Consider the following 25,183-nt stretch of genomic DNA (forward strand, 5'->3'; position numbering starts at 1 on the left):
CTTGTCCTACTAAAGAGAACGACATCTCTCAGCTCTGTAAATCAAGAATATGGAATGGATTCAGTGATCGGTATGAAGTTGTGGAGCATCCTTACAATGCTAAAGAATTAATGTCTGATTTAGATACATCTAATAATCATTTGCTGTCATAAATATCTGGACACTTAATTGAAGTTCTATGGAATCACTGTTCAGTGAGTCTGAGACTGACTGAACACTATTGCAAAATATTGTTCAGTTGAGTCATATGACACTACACTATCCTTTGAGAGAACACCAGGAGACATTGGATATGTGTGCACAGCAATTAGACATCCATGGCTGTCCCATGCCAGATGACTCAGGCTTGCTGGGCTCTAGCTAAGGGGCTCTTTAATTGCAGTGTTGGTGTTTAGGCAGCAGCTTGAGCTCTGGGACATTCCTACCCCACAAGGTGCTAGAACCTGGGCTCCAGCCTACCCCTGAACACCTACGTCACAATTAAACAGCCCCTTAGCCTGAGCCCCGCAAGCCTGAGTTAGCTGGTATGGGGCAGCCACAGAAGTCTGATTGCAGTGCAGACATACCCATTATTCTGAGGAGTTTTGAGGGCAGAAGTTCACTCTGTCAGACAGGAGCATAGCATAGATTTCTCCCCACCGTACTCTAGCCCCACTCCACAGGCTGGGAGAGGAGGGGGCAAATTCCCTTCTCCTCCTTGTCCCTCTTCTTTCTAGGAGATTTTCTCCCCAAAGGGATCAAGGACCCATTCGGTCATTTCTCACAGAAACTGATATTGTGCTCTGCACTTGTGTTGGCTGCTTGCATACTTCTTTCTCTAACACACACGCACATGCTGACCACAATCTAGATCGGGGCAGGTAACCTATGGCACGTGTGCCAAAGGCGGCATGCGAGCTGATTGTCAGTGGCACTCACACTGTCCGGGTCCTAGCCACTGGTCCGGGGGGCTCTGCATTTTAATTTAATTTTAAATGAAACTTCTTAAACATTTTAAAAACCTTATTTACTTTACATATAACAGTTTAGTTATATATTATAGACTTATAGAAAGAGACCTTCTAAAAACATGAAAATGTATTACTGTCATGCGAAACCTTAAATTAGAGTGAATAAATGAAGACTCGGCGCACCGCTTCTGAAAGGTTGCCGACCCCTGATCTAGATCTATGTATATCAACATATAGGCAAGATTCTCAGTCGGTGTTAATAAATGTAACTCCAATGAAGTCTGTGGAATTATGATGATTAACTGTCGAGAATCTGGCCCATGGAATTTTAAAAAGGGGAATTTGACTAGTTTTAAGAGCTTCCCTTCACACTTGTTGACTCCTCAGGTTGCCCAATAACTGATGACTAAAGATGAGCTGGTTGCATTTTTTTTATATTATTGTGCACAAGTATAAGCAGAATATTTGGTTGTTAACTTCTGTAAATGTTTAGCAGATGGGTTAGTAGCTGCAGAATAAGAATCCTGAGAACTATTTTGCACTGTGTCCTGTTAGTAAATACAGTGTTGAACAATTCTGAGTTCTTCTGCACTTTTTTTGTATGTTCTCTCACCTACTTCCATTTTCTTGATAAAGATATCCTAGATTAAAGGCACAGTGCCATACATAATCAATGTTATGGATGCAGATGATGAATAAAGGGCAGGAAGGATAGTAATTAAGGAAGGCACAGAATGGCTGGAGCAGGATGTAGGTGTTTAGAACTGTGAAAGCAATGCAGTTTTTCAAACGTGTTATGCCTAAATTTATTGCTTGGACCAACAAAAAAATTAAACAGTGCCTAACAAATAAAATGGTCCCAGTCTACATTTATACTCTGGATACATTTAATCTGATCAGACATAAATAATGTTACAGTATATCTTGATAGTCACAAACCAGAGGCCAAGTATGGAAAGAACAGAAGGAAAGAGAATGTGACAGAGTCAGAGAGAATCTAAATATGGAATAAAACAGCATCACTTTTCTGACTATGCCCACCTTTCAGAAGCACACTGCTGCTAGATAATTAATCCTTTTTTCCTTTTAGATGTGTTCAAAGCCAGAAAATGTGACAAGCATAATTCTCACATAATTATAATAAATTTGGATACAAATTGAAAAAAAGAATATGGTGATTAAAGAGAATTTGAACTTGGAATTTACAGACTATGAGGTTCTTGTGAACCAAGTTGGTTCCAATTCAGATACAGGGAATGCTAATCAAACTAGATTTGAGCCTGAGGGTAGAAGAGATCCTTTTATCACTCTCCTTTGGTAACTGTTAAGATTCATTGTTGTTGGGTTTGGGGTTTATTGAAGAAAAAAAAATAATCAGGCTCTAGAACAGGTAATTTAAGCTTTTCTTTCCTGGTTCAACACTTTACAGATGACCTAAAGAGCCTAACTTTTAATTAAAACACAATTATTTTAAAATTATGGATTTTCATATGAAGAAAATTGAATTTTTTATTGCAGCTAAAGGCAATACATGATGACAGACTTGTGGTGCTGGGGGCTGACTTAATGCAGCCATCCACTTTCCCACTTTCTCCAGTCTTCCACAATGATGTATTCTGAAAGGTTCCTAGCACTGATTTCTTTCTACTGTGGCCTCAACTCAGTCAGCCATATCTGCAGGATCTTATTTTATTTGTTTAAAAGGTGAAGTTGAAACTAATGTGCTGAATTCCTATAGACCGCTTTCTGGGGTTATTCAATGCTTATTTCTGTTCTTAACCAACTTTCAGCAGCATAGGTGTCATAAATATAAAGGGAAGGGTAAACCCCTTTGAAATCCCTCCTGGCCAGGGGAAAGCTCCTTTCACCTGTAAAGGGTTAAGAAGCTAAAGGTAACCTCGCTGGCACCTGACCAAAATGACCAATGAGGAGACAAGATACTTTCAAAAGCTGGGAGGAGGGAGAGAAACAAAGGGTCTGTGTCTGTCTGTATGCTGGTTTCTGCCAGGGATAGACCAGGAATGGAGCCTTAGAACTTTTAGTAAGTAATCTAGCTAGGTATGTGTTAGATTATGATTTCTTTAAATGGCTGAGAAAAGAATTGTGCTGAATAGAATAACTATTTCTGTCTGTGTATCTTTTTTGTAACTTAAGGTTTTGCCTAGAGGGGTTCTCTATGTTTTTGAATCTAATTACCCTGTAAGATATCTACCATCCTGATTTTACAGGGGGGATTTCTTTATTTCTATTTACTTCTATTTTTTATTAAAAGTCTTCTTGTAAAACACTGAATGCTTTTTCATTGTTCTCAGATCCAAGGGTTTGGGTCTGTGGTCACCTATGCAAATTGGTGAGGCTTTTTATCCAACATTTCCCAGGAAAGGGGGGGTGCAAGTGTTGGGAGGATTGTTCATTGTTCTTAAGATCCAAGGGTCTGGGTCTGTAGTCACCTAGGCAAATTGGTGAGGCTTTTTACCAAACCTTGTCCAGGAAGTGGGGTGCAAGGTTTTGGGAAGTATTTTGGGGGGAAGGACGCGTCCAAACAGCTCTTCCCCAGTAACCAGTATTAGTTTGGTGGTGGTAGCGGCCAGTCCAAGGATAACGGGTGTAATATTTTGTACCTTGGGGAAGTTTTGACCTAAGCTGGTAAAGATAAGCTTAGGAGGTTTTTCATGCAGGTCCCCACATCTGTACCCTAGAGTTCAGAGTGGGGGAGGAACCTTGACAATAGGAATCACCATACTCAATTGGACGAGTGGTCTAACTAGTCCAGTATCCTGTAACATAGGTGATATCTACACTGCACAACACTGCTGCATGTAGGGTATGTGTAGTTACACACAGCAGTGAAGAGACACACACTGAAACCACTTGTAAATGAAAAGGAACAATATGAGAGTGAGGGGATTCCCCTGCCTTTGAATACAGACAAAAGACTGATTCAGGATATCTCAAGATGAAGAAAGCACTTTGGAACCATTAATTGAGGAGGTACCTTGATGAGCTTCATCAAGATGAGCTTTCATCTTCATGAAAGATTGGGTCCTAGCTTCTTGGGGATAGCAAGCACTGCCAAAGACTGAACTTGGGGGTGATAATCTACTCTATTAGACAGGAAAGGCTGTTGTTAATAAGACTAGTCTCGGGTTTGCATTTTACATGTAACCATTTGTTTCCATCACTCACAATTGTTTCTATTTGAATCTCTCTTCTTTGTTAAATAAATTTCCTGTTGTTTTACTACAGTTGAACTCAAGTGCTGTGTGTGCGAATACAGGAGTAGTGGGCTAAGGTAAACCTAGCATACACTGTTCCTTTGGGAGTGGAGGATCTGGGATGTCTGTGGACTTCAGAGTACTTTTCTCTCTCTCACTCTCTCTGGCCCAGTGACGGTTCCACTGTGGGTAAATACTTAAACAATTGTTGGGACAGAGAGAGAGAGCATGATTCTGTGATCCAGTGTTTAGGGCATCCAGGTAGGAGGTGGGAGAGCCTGGCTCCAGTGGAATAGCTTCAACAGGAGAGACTGAGGGAGGCCCATGTTAGGATATCCCATAGCTCAGTGGCTAGAGTATGCTGGCGGAGAAGGGGGAATTTGAATGTGGGTCTCCCACATCCCAGCTGAGTGCCCACATTCACTGAGATGAAAGTTCCAATGTGGGCAGCACCACCTGTTCTCCTCCTCCAGCCATTTTGTGTGAAGGTAGGGTTGCTAGGTATCTGTTTTTTTACTGGAACACCCAGTCAAAAAGGGATCCCTGGTGGCTCCGGTAAGCACCACTGACCGGGCTGTTAAAAGTCCAGTCCTGCCTGCCCTGTCTCTGCGCAGCTCCCAGAAGCGGCCGGCATTTCCCTGCGGCCCCTAGGCACAGGTGCAATCAGTGAAGTTCTGTGCACCGCCCCCGCCCTGAGCACGAGCTCCGGGGGCAGCACCTGTGGGTACAGGCAGCATGCACCACACACAGCCACCTGGCTGTGCCGAGGAGCCAGATATGCCGGCCACTTCAGGGAACAGGGCAGAGACAGGGCAGGCAGGGAGCCTGTCTTAGCCCCACTGTGCTGCCACCTGGGAGCCACCTGAGGTAAGTGCCTCCTGGCTGGAGCTCACTCCCCCACACTCACCCGCACCCAACCCCCTGCCCCAGCTCAGAATCCCCTCCTGCACCCTAACTCCCTCTCAGAGCCTGCACGCCCTTCCCCTGCCCCTGCCGCTGCCCCAGCCCCGAGGCTGCTCCTGCACTCCAAACCCCTTGGCCCCAGCCCAGAGACCCCTCCTGCAACCCAAACTCCTTATCCCCAGGCCCACCCCAAAGCCCACACCCCCATCTAGAGCCCTCAACCCTCACACATCCCAACCCCCTGCTCCAGCCCAGTGAAAGTGAATGAGAGTGGAGGAGAGCGAGCGATGGAGGGAGGGGGGCTAGAGGGAGGGGGGTTGGGGCCTCAAAGAAGTATCAGGGCAGGGACGAGGTCTTGGTACAGGGGCAGGGGCAGGGAGCAGGGCAAGGGTTTTTTGTTTTGTGTGATTAGAAAGTTGGCAACCCTAAGTGGAACAAGTCTAGTGCCTAACTCATCTGTAAGCCTACTATGCTGGCTTGTGCATCTCACATTCTTTGACCCTATTCTACCCATTCTTTGTACATGGAAGATAGACACCTAACTTGGGTTTGTGGATCACAGGTGCCTACAAAAATCACAGGAATAATGCTAAGTTAGGTGTCACTACACTCAGCATTGCAACAACTAAGTCCCTTTGTGGATTCCACCCTAAGACACTCTAAATCACAGAGTAATTCTTTAATGCAATGTTTAAGTATTTTTAACAAAAGCATCTTAAGATACAGACACAATTATTTTAGTTCTTTCTATAGGTAGGTTTTCGCAAACAAACAAGAAACAATGTGGGGGGAATACTGGAAGAGGGACATTCTGTGAATATCTGATAAGATGCTGCTTATCAAACACAGAAGAAGAATAAAACTCAGAGCCAAGTTGGATTCTCAAAAAAAATACAACAACCAAAAAATCCAACCCTCTCTCTATTTATGCACTGACAGCTTTATTTGCAGCCTCAGTTCTGCAGTGATGATTAAAATAAATGCTTACAATGGCTTTAATTTAATAGGGGCAACACCATTTAAATTTGTCAAGGTATTAATGATAAGTATATTACAGTACATTGGGCTGGTCTTAAAATTTATGAACCATCATTTCCCGTGATTAATCAGCATTTTAACGCCAGTTAATTGGATAATACAAACATTTGTCAGGCATTTTAAAATAGCAACCACCCTTACTGCCAGAAAAAAAGTTTCTGAAATATATTAATACCAGTTTCTTACACTTAGAGAAGATATACATCAAGGAATTAGCGTATTTGTTTTGTCTACACTGTAATGATCCATGTCAAATGGAAATGCTAGGGCACTGATAAAAGAACTTAATGCAACAACCCATGAACTGTCTCCAGTGGGACAGTCTCACAGTACAATTAATGGATCATTTCTTTATGGGAGAGCAAAGTAAGTGTTTAGCAAATGGACCCTTTGAAGAACAAAAATGTTTTATATTCCTGGTGGCTAGTGGTTTTTACTCTTGATTCCTCTTTAAATATTGAATATCTTGCTTTGGTGGTGGTCAGCATTAACTCCTATTCCTTATTACATTAGTAGAGTTATTTACATTTAACTGTTACCACTAGGTCAGGAAACAATTACAAATATGAAACATATTTAGAAGATTAAACTAATTCTGGGATTCTTACAGAGACAACTATCAACACCAACCACAATATTAATGTTATAAGAACTTATGCTTAAAGTACAAATACAGAGGAACAAAAACCAAAACAAAGAAACAAAACAATCCAACAGCCACCATGCCTTAGGATAGTCTATAAACATGAACTCTTTCCTTATCTGAGATCCTAACCTTAAGAATATTTTCTTTTATCCCTCTTTGAGTTAAATTTGGAGATAGAGACTGGTAGACACTAACAGCTATAAAAGCTGCTTAATTTGCCTTTCAGTCTCAGTTGTCCCTTCCAGAGCTCTTTTAGGGTACTTCCACACTGAAATAAAAGACCCTGTCCAGCTCTTCATTATAGCCACTGTCATATAATTGTGCCCTATTGTAGTAAAAGGATGGAGAGTACGATTACAACTCCCAAGGCCTGGTGTATGTCTTCCCATGTTTTGTACAGGGCTGAGCACACATTAGCATTTACCTATTAATGTGTTGTCAAATATTACATTTCACTACTTTTTATTTGTAATGAACCACAATAATATTATGTAACCAACACTGGCATGAAAATAAATACACTGTGTTACCAGTGTTCCACTGTGCTTAAAAATGAGTTACCATCATCTTCTTTGATTAAAAGGATGATAAAGGGGAATGGATTTTGTATATGGTTATTATAAAGAAGACTGATAAACGCTTCAGAGAGACAGTATTCCTGATCATATTAACATAATTTAGTCTTTTTAAAAGAGCCATGATGACGTCTCATCTTTAGGAAAATAAATTTGGGATATAAGGATTCAGTGTAATTGAAAAATGCCCAAACATTTGGACATTTTTTTATGTAATACACTAAATGAAATATTAATTTTACACTATTTTTAGCTTTTTGGGGGAACAGCTGAATCAGTACTTGAGAGTAAGAGCTTATACAAATCACCTAGTCCAGATGAGATGAATCCTAAAGTGTACAGAGAATTGGCAATCAACATGACTGAACCACTGGAATTATTTTTGAAAAATTGTGGACAAATGGGAACACACTGAAAGAAAGCATATGCTCTACTGATAATCAGGAAAAAGAAAGAGTATTTATGGCAGTTACCACTCTGCAAGTGTCATATCTATTTCTAGTAAATGATTATAGCTTAAGAAAGCAAAACCACCCACTAAGTATGAAGGATCTGACAGATCAATGAGCGATAAATATATTGGATGGAAATTTCCAAAGCAGAAATTTCCTTGGCTTAATTCTCCTCCCTTTGAAGTCAATGGAGGTTTTGCCATTGACTTCAAACAGGAACACAGAATTGAGGCAATGCAAAGTGCTTTGTGCTTATATATATTAAGTCTTGCAAAAAAAAAGCCACTTAGCTTTTTGATAAGATTACAAATGGAATGGATAACGGGAGGACAATATTGTACAGCTGGGCAAATTTTTTGTCCAAAACCTTCCCCCCACCCCCAACCATAAAAAAAATGTAGATTAGAGTCAACAGAAACATTTCGCAAATTTGTGAAATTTGCTGATATGTTCCATTTGAAAACAGATTTTTTTAATGAGAATGTTTCATTTTGACACTTTCAAAATGTAACACTTCAGTTTTTCAATTCAAAATGACTGTTTTGAAATGTGCGTCAATTTATTTAAAAGAGGAAAAAAGTTAAAGCCCAAATGAAATGAAACATTTACTTCTGGGTTGAACAATATATTTTGTTTCAACAAAAATTGAAATGAAAAATGTTGTACCTGGTCAGATGGAGTGTTTTGTTTTGACACAAAAAAAATGAACTTTAAAAAATAAAAACAAAATAAAAAACTTGATTTTCAAACCTTGACAAAGATTTGGGGAAGTTTTAATCAGTTTCTTATTTTATCTCGACTATATGACTAATTTCTAATTACTATCAGAATTTAGATTAAGTAGATAGAGTAAATGGTGGTATCTATTCTAGACCATCTAAATAAAACTAAAACAAGATGCCAGCCTAAACAAGTCACAGAACATAACAATACACAGAATACAAACAATAAACAGACCATAAAGACAGTAGCTTAAAGGGGTGTGCTGGAGGCCTTTTAAACACTCACAGCAATTTCTCCAGCTAAACAATTTCCCCTCTTTTTGCTTGTCTGCTCTTAGCTTTGTAATTCTTGTACTCTCACTGTGAGGATTCTCAATGGTTTTTAGGGTGCTTATGGTCCCAGGCATTCCATTCATTTATCTTCAGATCAGTACAACTCAGCAGATAGAAAATGAATTTGGTAGGTAAACATCACATTCTGCAGCATGTAATGGCTGAAGCCTGGTTTGAGTACATGAAGGACCTATTAGGTTTGTGTATTTGTGGGAAGGAGATGTATTATTTCTGAAGCTCTGTATGATAGCAATTGCTGTCAATTCATTCATTATTTCTTCTATTCCCTTTTACAAATAGCAGAGCAAAATTTATATTCAAAATCCTCTCCCCCAAAATCCAGCCCCTCAAACTTGCTTGAATCACTGTGCTTTCAACAGGAAAATAACTGAAATCTCCAAGCTGGACAGACATTTTTTTTCTTAAAGCAAAACTTGCTAGCAGCATGTGCCTGGCTATAAATTGTGATCTTCTGGGAATACTAACAGCTAGCTCAGCTCTTAGCTAAAAATAATAATACCCATCCCCCAAATGGCAGTAGTGTATCAATACAGCTAATGTACAAAATGAAACTACTGCAGTAATGAATGTTGAATCTCACGTTTGAAGTTAATGCAAAAGGTTGAAGGTAATTTATAAGCCCTACAGGGTTCAGGCACTTTGGGAAATTAGAGTACATGATTTAATATCTTCTACCTTGATTACTACTGAAAATAAAATAGTTTGAACTGTGGCCTGTGGTTCAAGATTAGTAAGCAAGTTCACGAAAGAGAAGCTGATTTACTACAAGAGTCTGAGCATATCGGAATGGAAACATGAACTCTAAACTCTACAGTTTTGGTGTTTGGGTAATGAAATAGGTGATGTAAAGATGCCCCAGACTTTTATCGTTATTTTGTGACAGTACCCAAAGCTAACTTTCTAGAAATGCTGGCACTTTTACAAATAATATTTCAGTCTCAAGAGAATGATACTGAAATTTTCTTTCACAAGTGGAGTTTCCAAGGGGCCAATATTTCTAGACATGATCATTTAGTGTGGTAAGGAATATTGTTTGGGTATTAGTGAGGTGAATTATTAATACACTGCATTCTTGTGTAAACAAGTTCTCCCCATTCATAATGAGCTAAATCATCCTGCTATATCCAAAACAGACATTAGTTATAAATATTGATTTCACCAATAAACTTAGAAGTGAATCAGAATAAAAATATCTATACTTTATACAAAAAACAGTAGGCTATTTTTGGCAGACCACTCACAGGGTAAAAACCAAACTTTTTACTCTCTCCCAGCCATTACAAAAAAAAAAAAGTGTGAAGTCCACCTTATCCCTTCCACAAGGTCATTTCACTACCTTTGTTATGCAATCTTACATTGATTTCCCTCTTTACTATCTTTCAGGATGAGAATACTTACTTTATGCCTGGTTGATACAACAGGTATCTTTATTTTAATGAAGAAAAACATATAAATCCAAACAGAAATAAACTAAAGCTCTTAACTAACAACAACAACAACAACAACAAAACCAACCTTTTTCCACTAGAAAATAGTTCAGGTGGCCCTTCATCTTTGTCAGCATTTCTCTTATAGTTATGTTCCTGTATCCAGTCTCTTAATTTACATTTAAACATTCTCTAAGAAGATTGATTAGTTCACACATAAACATGTAGTGTTTACAGAGTCGCTATTGAGGCCAGGAAGCTGGAGGAGTATCTGCCAAATGGGCTGCTCAATCCCCAACTTGGTGGTTATGGAGTCTTCATTCACCCATTCCACTGTACTCCTGGGTAGCTTTGAGCCTTTGAAGAAGTATGTTGATTTACCGGCTCAGCATCAGCTTTGGGCTGGTCTATCCCCAAAGTTTGCAGTCTCCCCAAGAGAAGAGCAGCCAGGTCCAGAAAGCACATGGAGCTTGTGATGTCCATGCTGGACAAGAACACCATGCAAAGCTTGTACATTCTTCCTACTGCTGCAGAAGCATATGGGAGGAGTATTTTGGGAATGGAGCACACAAAACTCCTCCTCACATGCCTAGAAGTTGAGCATCCCTGTTGAAACTTGCTGTTCCCTGATTCCCTTATGCTCCTCTGAAGTTGGCACCTTCACCTGGGCACCTCACGTAGGGCTTTCATATGGTTGGACAACAATGACTGCTATTTTTGCTCCTCTCAGAACTGGAAACAAGAGTTTCAAAATACCACAAGAAAAAGGCTGTTTTCTTATATTTCCTGCTCAGTGACAAACCAGTAGTACTGGCAACAATGTAGAAGTCCCTCTTACAGACATAAATACGTAAACAAGTGCGATTATCTGTGAGTTGTTTTCTTGGAGGTTTGTGTTTGTTTCACACAAATCTCCAGAGGTTAGCTTAGTGCCAGTCCCTCTGAACTGACCCTGCAGGGGTTTGCACAGACTTAGTCATCTCATTGCTTGAACACATCCTTCTTCTACAGTTTTAGTGTCTACTGGCTACACGTTGGCAGTGTCCTTGTGATATAGTATGGGAGCCTTCTAGTTAAAAACCTCCCTATTCTGATTTTATAAAACATTTCCCACTTTAGAAATTTCCTTCTCTTATTAAGTTTGGTAATAAGATGCTTAGATAAACAAAGCAGCATACATAGTGAGACCACGGGTCTTAACTTAGCCCGTGTGTTTTGCATTATTCACTATACCATCATGCTGCACAGGTGAAAGGGTGAATTTGAGGGCCATTGAACGCTGGATTTTTTCAGTATATCACAGTGACAGAAACACCTGTGCTTCAGCACTTTAATCTAATCAACTGTGAAGCATTCACAATGGTCAACAGACCTAAAAATTTCTCATTTCTTACCTATGGTGTGATGGTCTAATGGCTTCATGTTGGGCTGCAATATGAAGTATCTCTGAAAACTGGTCCAAGAGCTATTAGAGTTATCCCCTCCCACTATACGCTGCCTGCAATGTACACCTGTTAGCTTTTAATCACTTAATATAGCTTTGGTTCTGAATTTATATTTAGCACAGTTAAAGGGGCTTTAAACAAAAGTGATTAAAATAACACGTGGAACAACATGGAAATCTGACAAAAAAAACGTGAAGCATTAACATAAAGTGAAATTATAGATAAAATGCTAATTTTAAGCACAGTCTCCTCTACATGATTCCTACTAAAAAGCAATTTCTTTATACCTCAAGGAACATAACAATAACCAAGTTTACTTATTCAACATTCATCAAAATGTGTATTTCAAAATCTATTATTTGTTTTGCTGTTTTAACTAAAAATTGAATTAGAGGACAGCGACACTTCAGGACTCTAGCAAATCCCAATGATAAAAACGTTGTGTAGTTTCATTAGGCCAATAGAAGGGTCCTGCCCCGTGTATGCAAGTATGGGGGAGACAGAGCTGGAGAAGGAAGGAGTGCGTGTATAGCCATCTGTAGAGGAGTCAGGTCAGACACTGTGCGTGGGCAGGAACTTCTCATTGCTTTCTTGGCCTCCCTTTCTGGTCTTCTTGGACTCTCAAGCCCCAAACTTTGCCTAAAGCTGTGGGGAAGGATGAACTGGCATCTCTCTCAACTAGTAGCCAGGAAGTGGCTCCATATAGGAGGTTGCCAGTGGAAGAGGTAACTTAGGGAGTAGGAACTATATGGGCCCTATTTAAGTTCCTGAAAGAGATGCGTACAGGGCCATTAGTTGAAAAAGTTCCTTTAGCAGGAGAAGAAGTGGAGGAAGAGCTGATAGAGAGAGGTGGAGGAAAGAGATGGGAGCTGAGTTTTCATTGATTCTGTCCTTAAACTTTGAGCCCTTAATGCAAGTATAGACTTCCCTTGGATTCTAACAAGAAAGCAGTCTTTGGAGATGGTTACAGTTTGTGAACCATGGGTTTTTTAATTAAAAACACAAAGATATATTTGATAGGAAAATAGATAATTATTAAGGCTAGGAGTTTCCTCTACTCCATTTCTTAGGGCATGGCTACACTTGCAGATGTAGAGTGCTTTGAGTTAAACTCACATTTGGAGAGCGCAGTAGGGAAAGCGCTGCAGTCTGTCCACACTGACAGCTGCAAGCACACTGGCATGGCCACATTTGTGGCACTTACAGCAGCATTGGGAGCGGTGCATTATGGGCAGCTATCCCACAGAGCACCTCTTCCCATTCCGGCGCTGTGGCCTGTGGGAAGGGGGGTGGTGTGCGGGGCATTCTGGGTCCTGTCCCAACACCCCATGATGAATCGGTTCACATCCTAGCAATCCCTTTGCTTCTGTCCATATTTGGCGCCATCTTTCAATGTTTTTATACTGCGCACTCTGTCTTCCCTTTCGGTCTGCGGGAATGGAGCCTGAACTGCTAAGGAGTATGCTGCCAAGTCTCGCCAGCACGTCATGTTTGGCAGTCGAGTTATTCCTTATGATCCAAAGTGACAGTGAGGGCTCCGACGATGATATCGACTCGAGTAACGCATATGACATGAGTTTGCTTATGGCATTCACGGACAGGCTCACCACCACAGTACACCGCTTTTGGGCTTGGGAAACAAGCACTGAGTGGTGGGATCACATCGTCATGCAAGTCTGGGATGACGAGCAGTGGCTGCAGAGCTTTCGGATGAGAAAAGCCACTTTCATGAGACTGTGTGAGGAGCTCGCTCCCACCCTGCAGTGCAAGGACAAGAGATTGAGAGCTACCCTGACAGTGGAGAAGTGGGTGGCTATTGCAATCTGGAAGCCGGCAATGCCAGATAGATATCAATAAGTCACTAACCAGTTTGGAGTGGGAAAGTTGACTGTTGGAATCGTGTTGATGCAAGTTTGCAGGGCCATTAATCGCATCCTGCTCAGAAGAACCGTGACTCTGGATAACGTGTACGATGTTTGGGGGGAGGGATAGCTCAGTGGTTTGAGCATTGGCCTGCTAAACCAAGGGTTGTGAGTTCAATCCTTGAGGGGACCATTTAGGGATCTGGGGCAAAAAAAAATTAGGGATTGGTCCTGCTTTGAGTGGGGGGGTTGGACTAGATGACCTCCTGAGGTCCCTTCCAACCCTGATATTGTATGTATGTATGACATTGTGGCTGACTTTGCTCAAATGGGTTTCCCTGACTGAGGAGGGGCGATAGACGGCATGCATATTCCAATTCTGGCACCAGCCCACCTAGCCTCTGAGTACGTTAAATGGAAAGGGTATTTCTCGATGGTTCTCCAGACACTTGTGGATCACTGTGGGCATTTCACTGATATTAACGCAGGCTGGCCCGGAAAGGTGCATGATGCACACATCTTTTGGAACACTGGCCTGTTCAGGAAGCTGCAAGCTGGGACTTTTTTCCCAGACCAGAAGATCACCGTAGGGGAAGTTGAAATGCCCATTGTGATCCTTGGAGACCCCACTTATCCTTTAATGCTGTGGCTCGTGAAACCCTACACAAGGAGCTTTGACAGCAGCAAGGAGCAGTTCAACAACAGGCTGAGATGGTGCTGAATGATGGTGTGCTTTTGGCCATTTAAAGGGCCACTGGTGCTCTCTGTATGGGAAGCTGGACCTGTCCGATAACAGCATCCCTGCTCTTATATCTGCATGCTGTACCCTCCATAACATTTGTGAAGGGAAGGGTGAATGATTCACACAGGCATGGAACTCAGAGGTTCAACACCTGGAGGCTGAATTTGAACAGCCAGAGAGCAGGGCTATTAGAGGGGCCCCAGGTGGGGCTGCTAGGATTAGGGATGCCTTGAGGGAGCAAGTTGAGGCTGAAAGACACCAATAATGTCTGGTGCCCTGCATGGGAGTGAAGTGCAGTGGTTCCAATGTTAGTGAGAATCTGTGTTTGCTACGCTTACTTGTGGTGCCTGTTTCTTTCCTGGGCTAAGGTATCATTTACTTTATGCAATAATAGAGAATGTTTTCAAATAAAACAATATCCGTTCATTGAAAAGAAAATTTATTGAAAAGAAACACAACTGCTTGGGAAACAGAAAGAGCAAGGGGGTGGCATGGGGAACGGTACAATCACAGATTTGCGTATGTCCTGTTATTATACTCACCCTTCCTGTCTGGAGTGCGGTGCAATGAGTGCTGCACTTCAGGATGGCTATACTGCATGGTGATGGGGGTTGAGTGCAGTGGGTAAGGGTCGTAGTTTTCAGGGCTGGGTGGTGAAGCTACAGGTGTTGGAGGCAGCTGGTGATAAGGATCCAGATGTTGGGGAAAGTGGGTTGGAGGTGACATGGGGGCACAAGGGAAAGAGTTTTCGGACAAGGGCTGCAGAAGGGGCGGGCGCGGTAGTATTCCACCTGCATGGTTACAAGCGCCTGTATTGAGTCTGGTTGGCGCTCCATTATGCTGATCAGCCGCTCCATGCTTTGCTGCCGGGGCACTGCGCTTTTGTGCTGGCGCTCCTCATTCTGCTGGCAGATCCTCCTTTCACTGTCCCGCCACTCCTGCATTTTTTGATTTTCATTACTTGAATGCTGCATTACTTCATGCAACATGTCTTCCTTGCTACTCTGTAGCTTCTTAATGATTCTTTGGAGTCTTTTAGCAGGTGATAGCACAGATGGCTGAGATCTCAAGGTTGCATCTGTAAAGGCAAAATGCAGCACTTAACAGAGGCACCATTGTTCACACCAGACAGAGCAATGATTCCCCCATTCTTAAGGGCAAGCACAGTCTACATAATACCATAATCTCCCTGTCCCAAAGTGAGCACACATAACCCACGGGAGCCCCAAAAATGGTGAGTAAGCACAGGGTCAAGCATGACTGATTGTTTCATGGCTGTACTGTCCTCTGGGTTTCTGTGCCTTGGGGAGAGCCAACAGCAGCATGGAGCCCCCTATACTGAACACTGTCTCCACATTTTCCACAGGAGTTTGTCCTGGAAGATCTCAATGCTGAGGGTGACCTGGGAAGCAAAGGGCGGTCTTCTACTGCAATGCGACTTCTCCCCTGGACCATATGCAACTTGTCTGTGTGCAGCAGTGGTCCCCCCGTCCCTCACGGCACAGTGGCAAGGACAAGTTAGCCTTACTGGGCCAAGGACCACAGTGGCTCTCCTGAGAAACCTGCGCAAGCGCATTGCCCAAGTTCTGGATGAGATCACAGAGGCAGATTACCGCGATGTGAGAGAGCACATCAATGCCCTATTCCGCATCTAGGCATGCATACAGCCTTAACCCTCCTTGCCCCAAGAGGGCACACTGAATAACTTCCTACCCAAAATAAAAGCTGCTTACCAGGAACCTCCTCTGGTGTTGGTCCTTCCCCAAGCACTGGCTGCTGCAACTATCTGCCTTCCTCCTGGCTTGAGAGCAGCTCCTGGCTGCATGCATTTAGGGATTCCAAGGTGTCTTCCTCCACCTCAGCACCCTTGCTCCTGCTTTGCTCCTCCTCCTGCCTTGTTGAACTGGGCTCTGAAATGTCCATGGTGGTACTCAGAGTGGAGGTGGGGCTGCCCCCAAGTATCGTGTCCAGCTCTTTGTAGAAATGGCAGGTCGCAGGGACAACACCAGGGCGGCTGTTTGCCTCACCGGCTTTGTGGTAGGCATTCCACAGCTCCTTCACTTTAACCCTGCACTGCAGTGCGTCCCGGTCATGGCCCCCTTCCATCATGTCCCTTGTTTTCTGTCTGAAGGTATCGTAATTCCTACAGCTGGAGCGCAGCTGGGCCTGGACAGCTTCCTCCCCCCAAACACTGATAAGGTCCAGCACATCGCCATTGCTCCATACTGGGGCTTGCCTGGCACGTGGAGGCGTGGTCAACTGGAAAGATTCGCTAAGAGCACTCCATGCCTGGCTGAGCAAACAGGAAGGGGATTTTCAAAATTCCCAGAGAACTTAAAGGGTGGGTCTTACAGTTGGTCACCTGGGGGCAGGGAAGTAGAGTTCAAAGTGATGACCAGAGTGGCTAGAACAGGCATTGTGGGACACTTCTGGAGGCCGATCAGAGCGTGCTAACAGACCAGGGTGTCCACACTGGTGCCGCGATGCTCCGGCGGGTGCACACAAAATGTTATTCCACTCACCAAGGTGGAGTACCAGCAGCGCTCTAGCTGCGGAGTCAGAGCGCTCTACATGCCTTGCCAGTGTGGACAGGTAGTGAGCTAGTGCGCCTGGGGCTCCTTTAATGCGCTGTAACTCACAAGTGAAGCTAAGCCCTTAAATAGTGCAGCTCTGACTCAATATACTAAGTCATAGCTGCACTATCTAAGAAATGGAGTAAAAGAAACTCCTAGCCTTAATAATGATTATTTTAATCCTTATTAATGAAGGTTTAAAAGTTCTCACTGAGTGTCCTGGTAAGGTGTACGACCTTATCTTGTCATTACTAAACATAATGACAGGATATGGGACTATGTAAGCAACTGAGATGAACCTTCTATTGTTCAGTCAGTTACCTCAATGCTGTCTCATTAATCTATTTATAGGTATTTCTATGGATTAGAAGCACAACAGAAACTAATCAACTCACAATAATTAGTTACTCTAAAACAGTGGTTCTCAAACTAGGGCCACCGCTTGTTTGGGGAAAGCCCCTGGTGGGCCGGACCGGTTTGTTTACCTGCTGCGTCTGCAGGTTTGGCCGATCGCGGCTCCCACTGGCCGTGGTTCACCATTCCAGGCCAATGGGGGCTGCAGGAAGGAGCATGGGTCTAGGGATGTGCTGGCCACCCTTCCTGCAGCCCCCATTGGCCTGAAGCGGCGAACCGTAGCCAGTGGGAGCTGCGATCGACCAAACCTGCGGACCCAGCAAGTAAACAAACCAGCCTGGCCCACCAGGGGCTTTCCTTGAACAAGCAGCGGCCCTAGTTTGAGAACCACTGCTCTAAAACATTCATTCGAAAGAATACATTGTAACAACATACGAGAATCTCATGCCTAGAATTTCAGTGTGCCTGACTGACTTTTACAGGAACCAGTAACTCATTCTCTTCTTCCTTATCCCACCTCCCCAAAACCCCATAATTTTAAAATTATTCTCCATGCAGTTCCTTTTCATGACAAATAGTACCTTCCCCAGGGAGAGTATTACATAAGAATTGCAAAAGCAAATAAAAAGATTCTGCATCAGTATTGGATGAAGTCAATAACTTTTCATTGAAAAAAGTGTTTTAGCAAAAATAAAATAATTGATGAAAGTTATGTATTGGTTGAAGTTTTCCAGTTATTTGATGGGGGGGGGGTCAGAAAAAAAAATTTGGTAAGTTTTCAATACATATGCTTACTGAAAGCCATAACTGAAAACCAAAATATTTCACTGAAAATCCAGTTTTGAACCTGAAATGGTTTTTGAAAAGTGAATTTTGAAAAATATTTATCTTGTGATGAAAAACCAAGATGGTTTTGTGGGAAACTTAGAAAAAATGTATTCAATTTTTTTCCTGTGACAAATAATTGGCATTCTTTTATCAGCATGAATACTATATTGATGGTATACACTCAGCTTTCAGGTTGAGCCTCTCCTTAGGTGAGCTCCTTACCTCTTATTCCCAGAAAGGGACATTTTGTATCTTCAGAAAAATAATTTAAAGACGAGAGTACATTGTACAAATATATCTTGTTTGCTTGTTTCAAACTGTATGGCTTCATCAACCTTTCCTCCTCTGACTGCTGCCCTAACAATTTTTGCACTGAGTTTTGGGTTTCAGGAAATTAAAAGTGAAACTTTAATAAAAAACAGGATCATGTCAAAATTGTACAAATCTCAGAAACCGAAAAGTGGGGGATACCTACAACATAATCAGTCTCCTTCCCTTTCAATGCACGCTTACTGGATGTCAGTGATAACTCCAAAGTCACCTAATATTTGGTTCAAGTTGGACCTTAACAAAACTGTCTAACCTAATTTCTGAATTTGGGACATTAGCTAAAGTCAGACAATTTAAGGTTTTTCCTTTCTGTAACTTAGCTAAACAGCTTTTTCTTTACCACCGAGAGTCATCTATCCTTTTTCTAACAGGAGACCTTCCCAACCTTGAGATTTCCCAGGAAATAAGGTTTTTATTATCTTTTCAAATAGATAGAGTTGCTGAACTGCACTACTATACTACTGTCACGGCCTAAACAACCTACAAGGAATTCAAACTGCAGAAGCACTTTAAAACAGTGACAGTGCTAAAGTACAATTTTCTTTTTAAACAAAATATACCTTATTTGGGGCTAGGAGAGGGAGGGGGAACACAAAGGCAAGGAAGAGAAAAAGAGGAGAATACAAGTCTGCAAAAGATATAAAGGAAAAGGAAGACATTCTGCCAGATAAGGAAGCACTCCAGAGAGCAAGAGTGAAAATAAACAAAGAATTTTTCTATTCCTTCTGAGCATTGCCCAAGGGGAGTGCTTTGATGCAGAAGTGGTGTGTAGATAACTAAAGGTTTCTTTTCTTTATAGGCACTATAAACAGGGAGAGTGATCAACTGTATTCCAAGGAATGTTAACCTTAATTCAGCAATTCTGTTTTCTTGAGGACTTGCCTAAATTATATAGAAAGAATGGCTACTTACAGTGGCAACGGAGTTCTTTGAGAATGTTATCTCTGTATATTTGTACTTCTGGGATGTGGTTTCCACACTGTCTACACGACCAACTTTTGCAGATCTTCTGGAAAGAGGTGCCCATTGAGACCACAAGTAACTTCTTATGGTACCAAACATACAGAGCTGAGGTTATAAAAAGTCTTCTGAAGCCCCACTTGCCTCAGTTCCCTTCCCCTGAACTCAAGAGTCCTATAGCAGAACTGCGAGGAAGGAGGAAAAGGTGGTAGAGCAGTATAAATAAGCAGATACAGCTTCCTTGACCACCACAAGTGTCAAGGTTCCTTCCCCACTCTGAACTCTAGGGTACAGATGTGGGGACCTGCATGAAAAGCTCCTAAGCTTACTTTTACCAGCTTAGGTTAAAACTTCCCCAAGGTACAAACTATTTTACCCTTTGCCCTTGGACTTCCACTGCCACCACCAAACTTTTATCTGGGTTTATTTATTAGGAAAGCGCTGTTTGGAAATGTCTTTCCCCCCAAAATCCTCCCAACCCTTGCACCCCACTTCCTAGGGAAGGTTTGGTAAAAATCCTCACCAATTTGCATAGGTGACCACAGACCCAAACCCTTGGATCTTAAGAACAATGAAAAAGCATTCAGTTTCTGAAAAGAAGGATTTTAATAGAAGTAAAAAGGAAAAAAAAGAATCACCTCTGTAAAATCAGGATGGTAAATACCTTACAGGGTAATTAGATTCAAAACGTAGAGAATCCCTCTAGGCAAAACCTTAAGTTACAAAAAGACACACAGACAGGAATATCCATTCTATTCAGCACAGCTTAATTTCTCAGCCATTTAGAGAAATCATAATCTAACTCATATCTAGCTAGATTACTTACTAAATTCTAAGACTCCATTCCTGTTCTGTCCCTGGCAAAAGCATCACACAGACAGACCCTTTGTTTTTCCCTCCCCCCAGCTTTTCAAAGTATCTTGTCTCCTCATTGGTCATTTTGGTCAGGTGTCAGGGAGGTTATCCTAGCTTCTTAACCCTTTACAGGTAAAAGGTTTTTTCCTCTGGTCAGGAGGGATTTTAAAGGGGTTTACCATTCCCTTTATATTTATGACAACAAGTATTACTATAAGTAACTAACTTATTTTCCTGTTTGAGGTGTCCTCTGCCTAAGGCCACTTGTGGAAGTTTAGCTAGCAGTACAATTCTCAGGATCATGGGATGAGGAGTATTAGTTAAGGATTAAACTGCCCCAAAGTGAGCATCAGATCTACATGCCAAAATGAGCAAGAGTAGAGCTGAATGAATATATTAAGAGAATGTTGATGTAGCATGGTGTGCACTCACCGCTGCAGCACCTTCTGCTCGTTACCTGAGGAATTAGCTCTCCCAGCTCCAGAGCACCTTCTGCTGGCTGGTGTCTCTTCTGCTGTCCCTACTTGTCTTACCACAGGCATCAGTGTAGGCCCCACGTCCCCCTGGCCAACGGTACCCCTTCTCTGGGGTACTGCCCTGCAAAAGTTCCCCTCCCTGGGGAACCCCAATCCCACCTCATCTCAGTGACCCACTGCCAGTCTTCATCTAGCCCCATCCCTCAGGGGCAAACCGCAGTCTGAAGTGGGCACTCATCATTGGCAAGGAAGTTGAACCGGCTGCCTCTTCCTTCCCTGGCTGCTTCCCCACAGACCCAGTACGTCCTCAGGCCTTGGAAGTAATGCCTCAGCTGGGGAGTTCGCCAGGCTGGAGCGCCTCAGCTCCTTCTGCTTGTCCCAGCACTGCTCTGTCCAAGGTACCCCCTTCTGCTTGCAGGCAGGCAGCCAGTCTTTCCCTCTCCAAGGCTGGGTAGCCTTATGGTCCTGCAGCCCTTTTATACGGCCCAGCCTGGCCCTGATTGGCTGCCTCCCAGCCTTCTCTGATTGGCTGTCAGCCTCAGTCCTCCCCAACCTCTTCTGAGCCAGAGCAGGGTAACTGCCCCACTACAGTCGGGCAGTAGCCCTGTGGATTTCTATGATGGAAACTTCATCTTCTGGGATCATACCCAGACCTCCCGCACTAAAAAATTCTCAATGTTTCTATTTTCTTCCTGCCTTTGTGTTTTAGGGCAGCATCAATACATTCTCAAAGTGAAGGTGCTGCATGTGGCTTAGTATACAGTGCTGAAGACCCCTACTTGGCTGGTCTGGTGCTATGGGACTGACTTTTTGCTGCCCAGGAAAATACCACCACAAAGGGAGCATCTGCACTGGACATGTCACAAACCGGCCTGGCCCACCAGGGGCTTTTCCTGAACAAGCAGTGGCCCTAGTTTGAGAACTACTAATCTAGATCATTGTTATAGGCTCCTTTTACAACAATGTGAGGCCATTTTATTTTATTAGTAGCTTTAATATATATATATATGCATATATATATGCAAATTATCTGTATGGGAAATTTATTCAAATTAGAAAATTGTAGGCATAAGTACAGTAGAACTCATCCTAGATAAGAGTGGTAAGGATTCAAGTATGTGTTGTATCGTGATGGATCTTAAACTTGCAAATTATCTCTAAGACAAATAGATGAGGTTAACTCAATGTCTGTACTACTCATCTGTATACTTCTTCTGTATACAATTTTGTAAATTGAGTCTTAATTTTTTAAGGGTTCTTTCTCTCTGACACATTTCTCCCTGTTTATTCTGAGCTTTGTAAATTAAACCAAACTGCTCAATAAGTAATAGGAGGAAGGAGTGAAATACACGCAATATATGGAGATTACTATGCTCTGAAGTACCTAACCTTTGTCCATCTCTAATACAGTTACAGAGTCTTGTGATAATATGCAGGCATGTAGAAGGTAGACTTTGACTAGGCTTGTAATCTTCAACCTTTCATGTCAAGCGGAAGATGCACTTGTCAAATGGCATTGTGCAATTACATCTGCAAAAAGAAGTAGGGCAGATCAGAGTAGATATTCTAATATAGACTCATAGGTCTTTTACTAAAGAATACAAATCTTCTATTGAGGTGTTAACTTCATTTTATATCAACATAAATGTATAAGTAAGAGTGCATTGTTTCTTTTATATTCTGTACAGAACACTTTGATCAGATTCCAACTGGATCATCCCTTGGAAGTGCAGAGGAAGTCTGACTAGTAATCAAGGTTTAAGTTCTTCTAATCATAGGCTTCTATTTTATGACATGTCACATACCTTCATGTACCCTTTAACACAGGGGTGGGCAAACTACAGCCCGCGGGCCGGATCCAGCCCCTCGTGGTGCCGCAGGTCCTGGCTGCTCTCAGAAGCGGATGGTACCACGTCCCTGGGGCCCCGGGGGGGGAGGGGGGCATAGGGGTCCGTGCGTTGCCCTTGCCTCCAGGCACTGTCCCCCGCAGCTCCCATTAGCCAGGAACAGGGAACCACGGCCAATGGGAGCTTTGGGGGAGGTACCTGGAGGTGTGGCAAAGGCAGCGTGTGGAGCCCTGTGCCCTGCCCTCCCTCAGGGGCCGTGCAGGGACGTGGTTCCAGCCGCTTTCCAGAGCGGCGCAGCGTGGGGCCAGGGCAGGCATGCAGGGAGCCTGCCCTGGCCCTGGTGTGCGCCACTGCCACCCCTGAGCCGCTTTAGGTAAGTGGCGCCAGGCCAGAGCCCAAACCCCTCCTGCACCCTGCCCCCCAACTCCCTGCTTGCACCTCGCACCCCTCCTGCACCCCAACTCCCTGCCCTGAAACCCCTGCTGCACCCTGCATCCCTGTGCACCCCAACTCCCTGCTCTGAGGCCCCTGTCACACCCCGCACCCCTCCTGCACCCCAAACCCCTGCCCTGAGCTCCCTCCTGCAGTCCGCACCCCTCGTGCATCCCTGCCCTGAGCCCCCTCCTTCACTCTGCATCCCTGCTGCACCCAACCCCCTTCCCTGAGCCCTCTCATACACCCTGTACCCCTCCTCTACCCCAATCCCTTGCCCTGAGCCTGTTCCTGCACACCACACCCCCTCCCACACCCTGCACTCCCTCCCGCACCCCAACCCTCTGCCCTGACCCTACATACAATTTCCCCACCCAGATGTGGCCCTCAGACCACAAAGTTTGCCCACCCCTGCTTTAACACATACTTTCTGGTGCACAATATTTGAACATGCCTTTCTCCTACCCTCTCCCCAATGCTTGGTATTTCTACATTAAAGAAAAAAGGTGATATAAAATGTCTATATAGGTGCTTTTACTGATCATCTAGATCTTATTCAGAGATTGTAGAATATGCCACATCTTCAAATTCTGGTGCAATATTCCTAAATATGTGTGCCCAGTTGTCCAATATAAATTCAGCTAAGGGGATTCAAGGACAATCAGTCAACCAGTATAGAGTGGATGTTTTTATTTCCCCACAATTTCTGGGCCAGTTTTACAAACTTCAGCCATCTAATAAATCTTACACATGCAAGTAGCCTCATTGAAGCCAATTTGACTACTCAAGAAAGAATGGATTACTTACATAAATGGAAGTCAGGATTGGGATCTTTATCCTCCTCAGACAGCAAAGTATGCTGTCCCATCTTGCATCTGATAAGAGAAGTACTACCAGCATTGACTTCCATTGCTGATAGCACTCTATCATTGCACTCTATAATTGTCTGGAAAGGGGGAAGTAGGAGAGTGGAGGGAACAAGAATGTGGGGAGGGAAGCTGTGACAGGAAAGTGCACTGAAAAGAGGAGTGACAGTGAGAAGTTGGGTGGCAAAGGCAATTGGGTAAGAGGAAGGTGCTAGTCATTTTGAATTATAGATTATTATTTTAATCTAAATATCTTGCTATATATAAACACACACAATCAGCCAAATGGGTCGGGGGCCCAGCCCATTCTCACTGTCTCCATGACACTTCTCCCAAAGCCTGGTTGGTTCTGAATCTGTGACTCCAACCTCTGGGCAAGGAAAGAAGCTGGATAGTATTGAATAATTACATGACGACCCATGAGAAAGTTTCCCCTCCCTGCAGGGTATATTTAAGGCTGTCTCAATGCACAACTTGGTTAGATTCCACCATCTTGGCCAGACTCCAATTAGTAGTTGAACCAGAGCCACAATTTTACCCTGTGGCCCTTTACATAAAGATAACTAAGTAGATGACACCTCCAGCACATTTAATGTATTCCCCTACATGCTTCATAAATGAAATGCTACAGCTGAATGTTACAGAGTATTAAACATGCATAAAACGGGAACTTGTGTTTGACATTGTCATAAGTTTTCTAATAGCTTTGAGCAGTATACAACTGCATGATTACTGTTTTTCTAAGAAACACAGAAGGTTTATACAAATACTTCTTATATAACATTTATAGAAATTTTCCTTAAGTATTTACTATATGCTTAAAATGACATAATATATTTGCTTTTCTTTTACCATGTGCAATACTTCATAAGATCAGAATGCGGCTAGACTGAACCAACTGTATAACTTATATATACTACTACATAAAAACAATCAATATTATTCATATACCATATACACACAAAATCAATATAGAAAATAAAGTCATCTTCTTGTGGCCAATACCTTAGCACTCAGAAACCATGCAAGACTTATGACACATAGGTGTTATCTACAAACTAACATGAAACTGGATACATCATTAGCCACTCCCACACTCCGGTAAACCTGTCCAACTCAGCTGAATGTCCAAATGTCAGGAAAAAGCCATGGAGAACACTTTTTTATAAAACAATCACTCTACAACTCCACTCTCAGGGCTGGTCTACGCTACAGCTTAGGTCGATACAAATTACATCGCTCTGAGGTGTGAAAATATACTCCCTTGAGCGATGTAAGTAACATTGACCTAAGCACTATGTCAGCAGCAGAGTGTCTCCTGCCAACGTAGC

This window comes from Lepidochelys kempii, chromosome 1, assembly GCF_965140265.1.
Source record: "Lepidochelys kempii isolate rLepKem1 chromosome 1, rLepKem1.hap2, whole genome shotgun sequence".
In the NCBI taxonomy this organism is placed as follows: Eukaryota; Metazoa; Chordata; order Testudines; family Cheloniidae; genus Lepidochelys; species Lepidochelys kempii.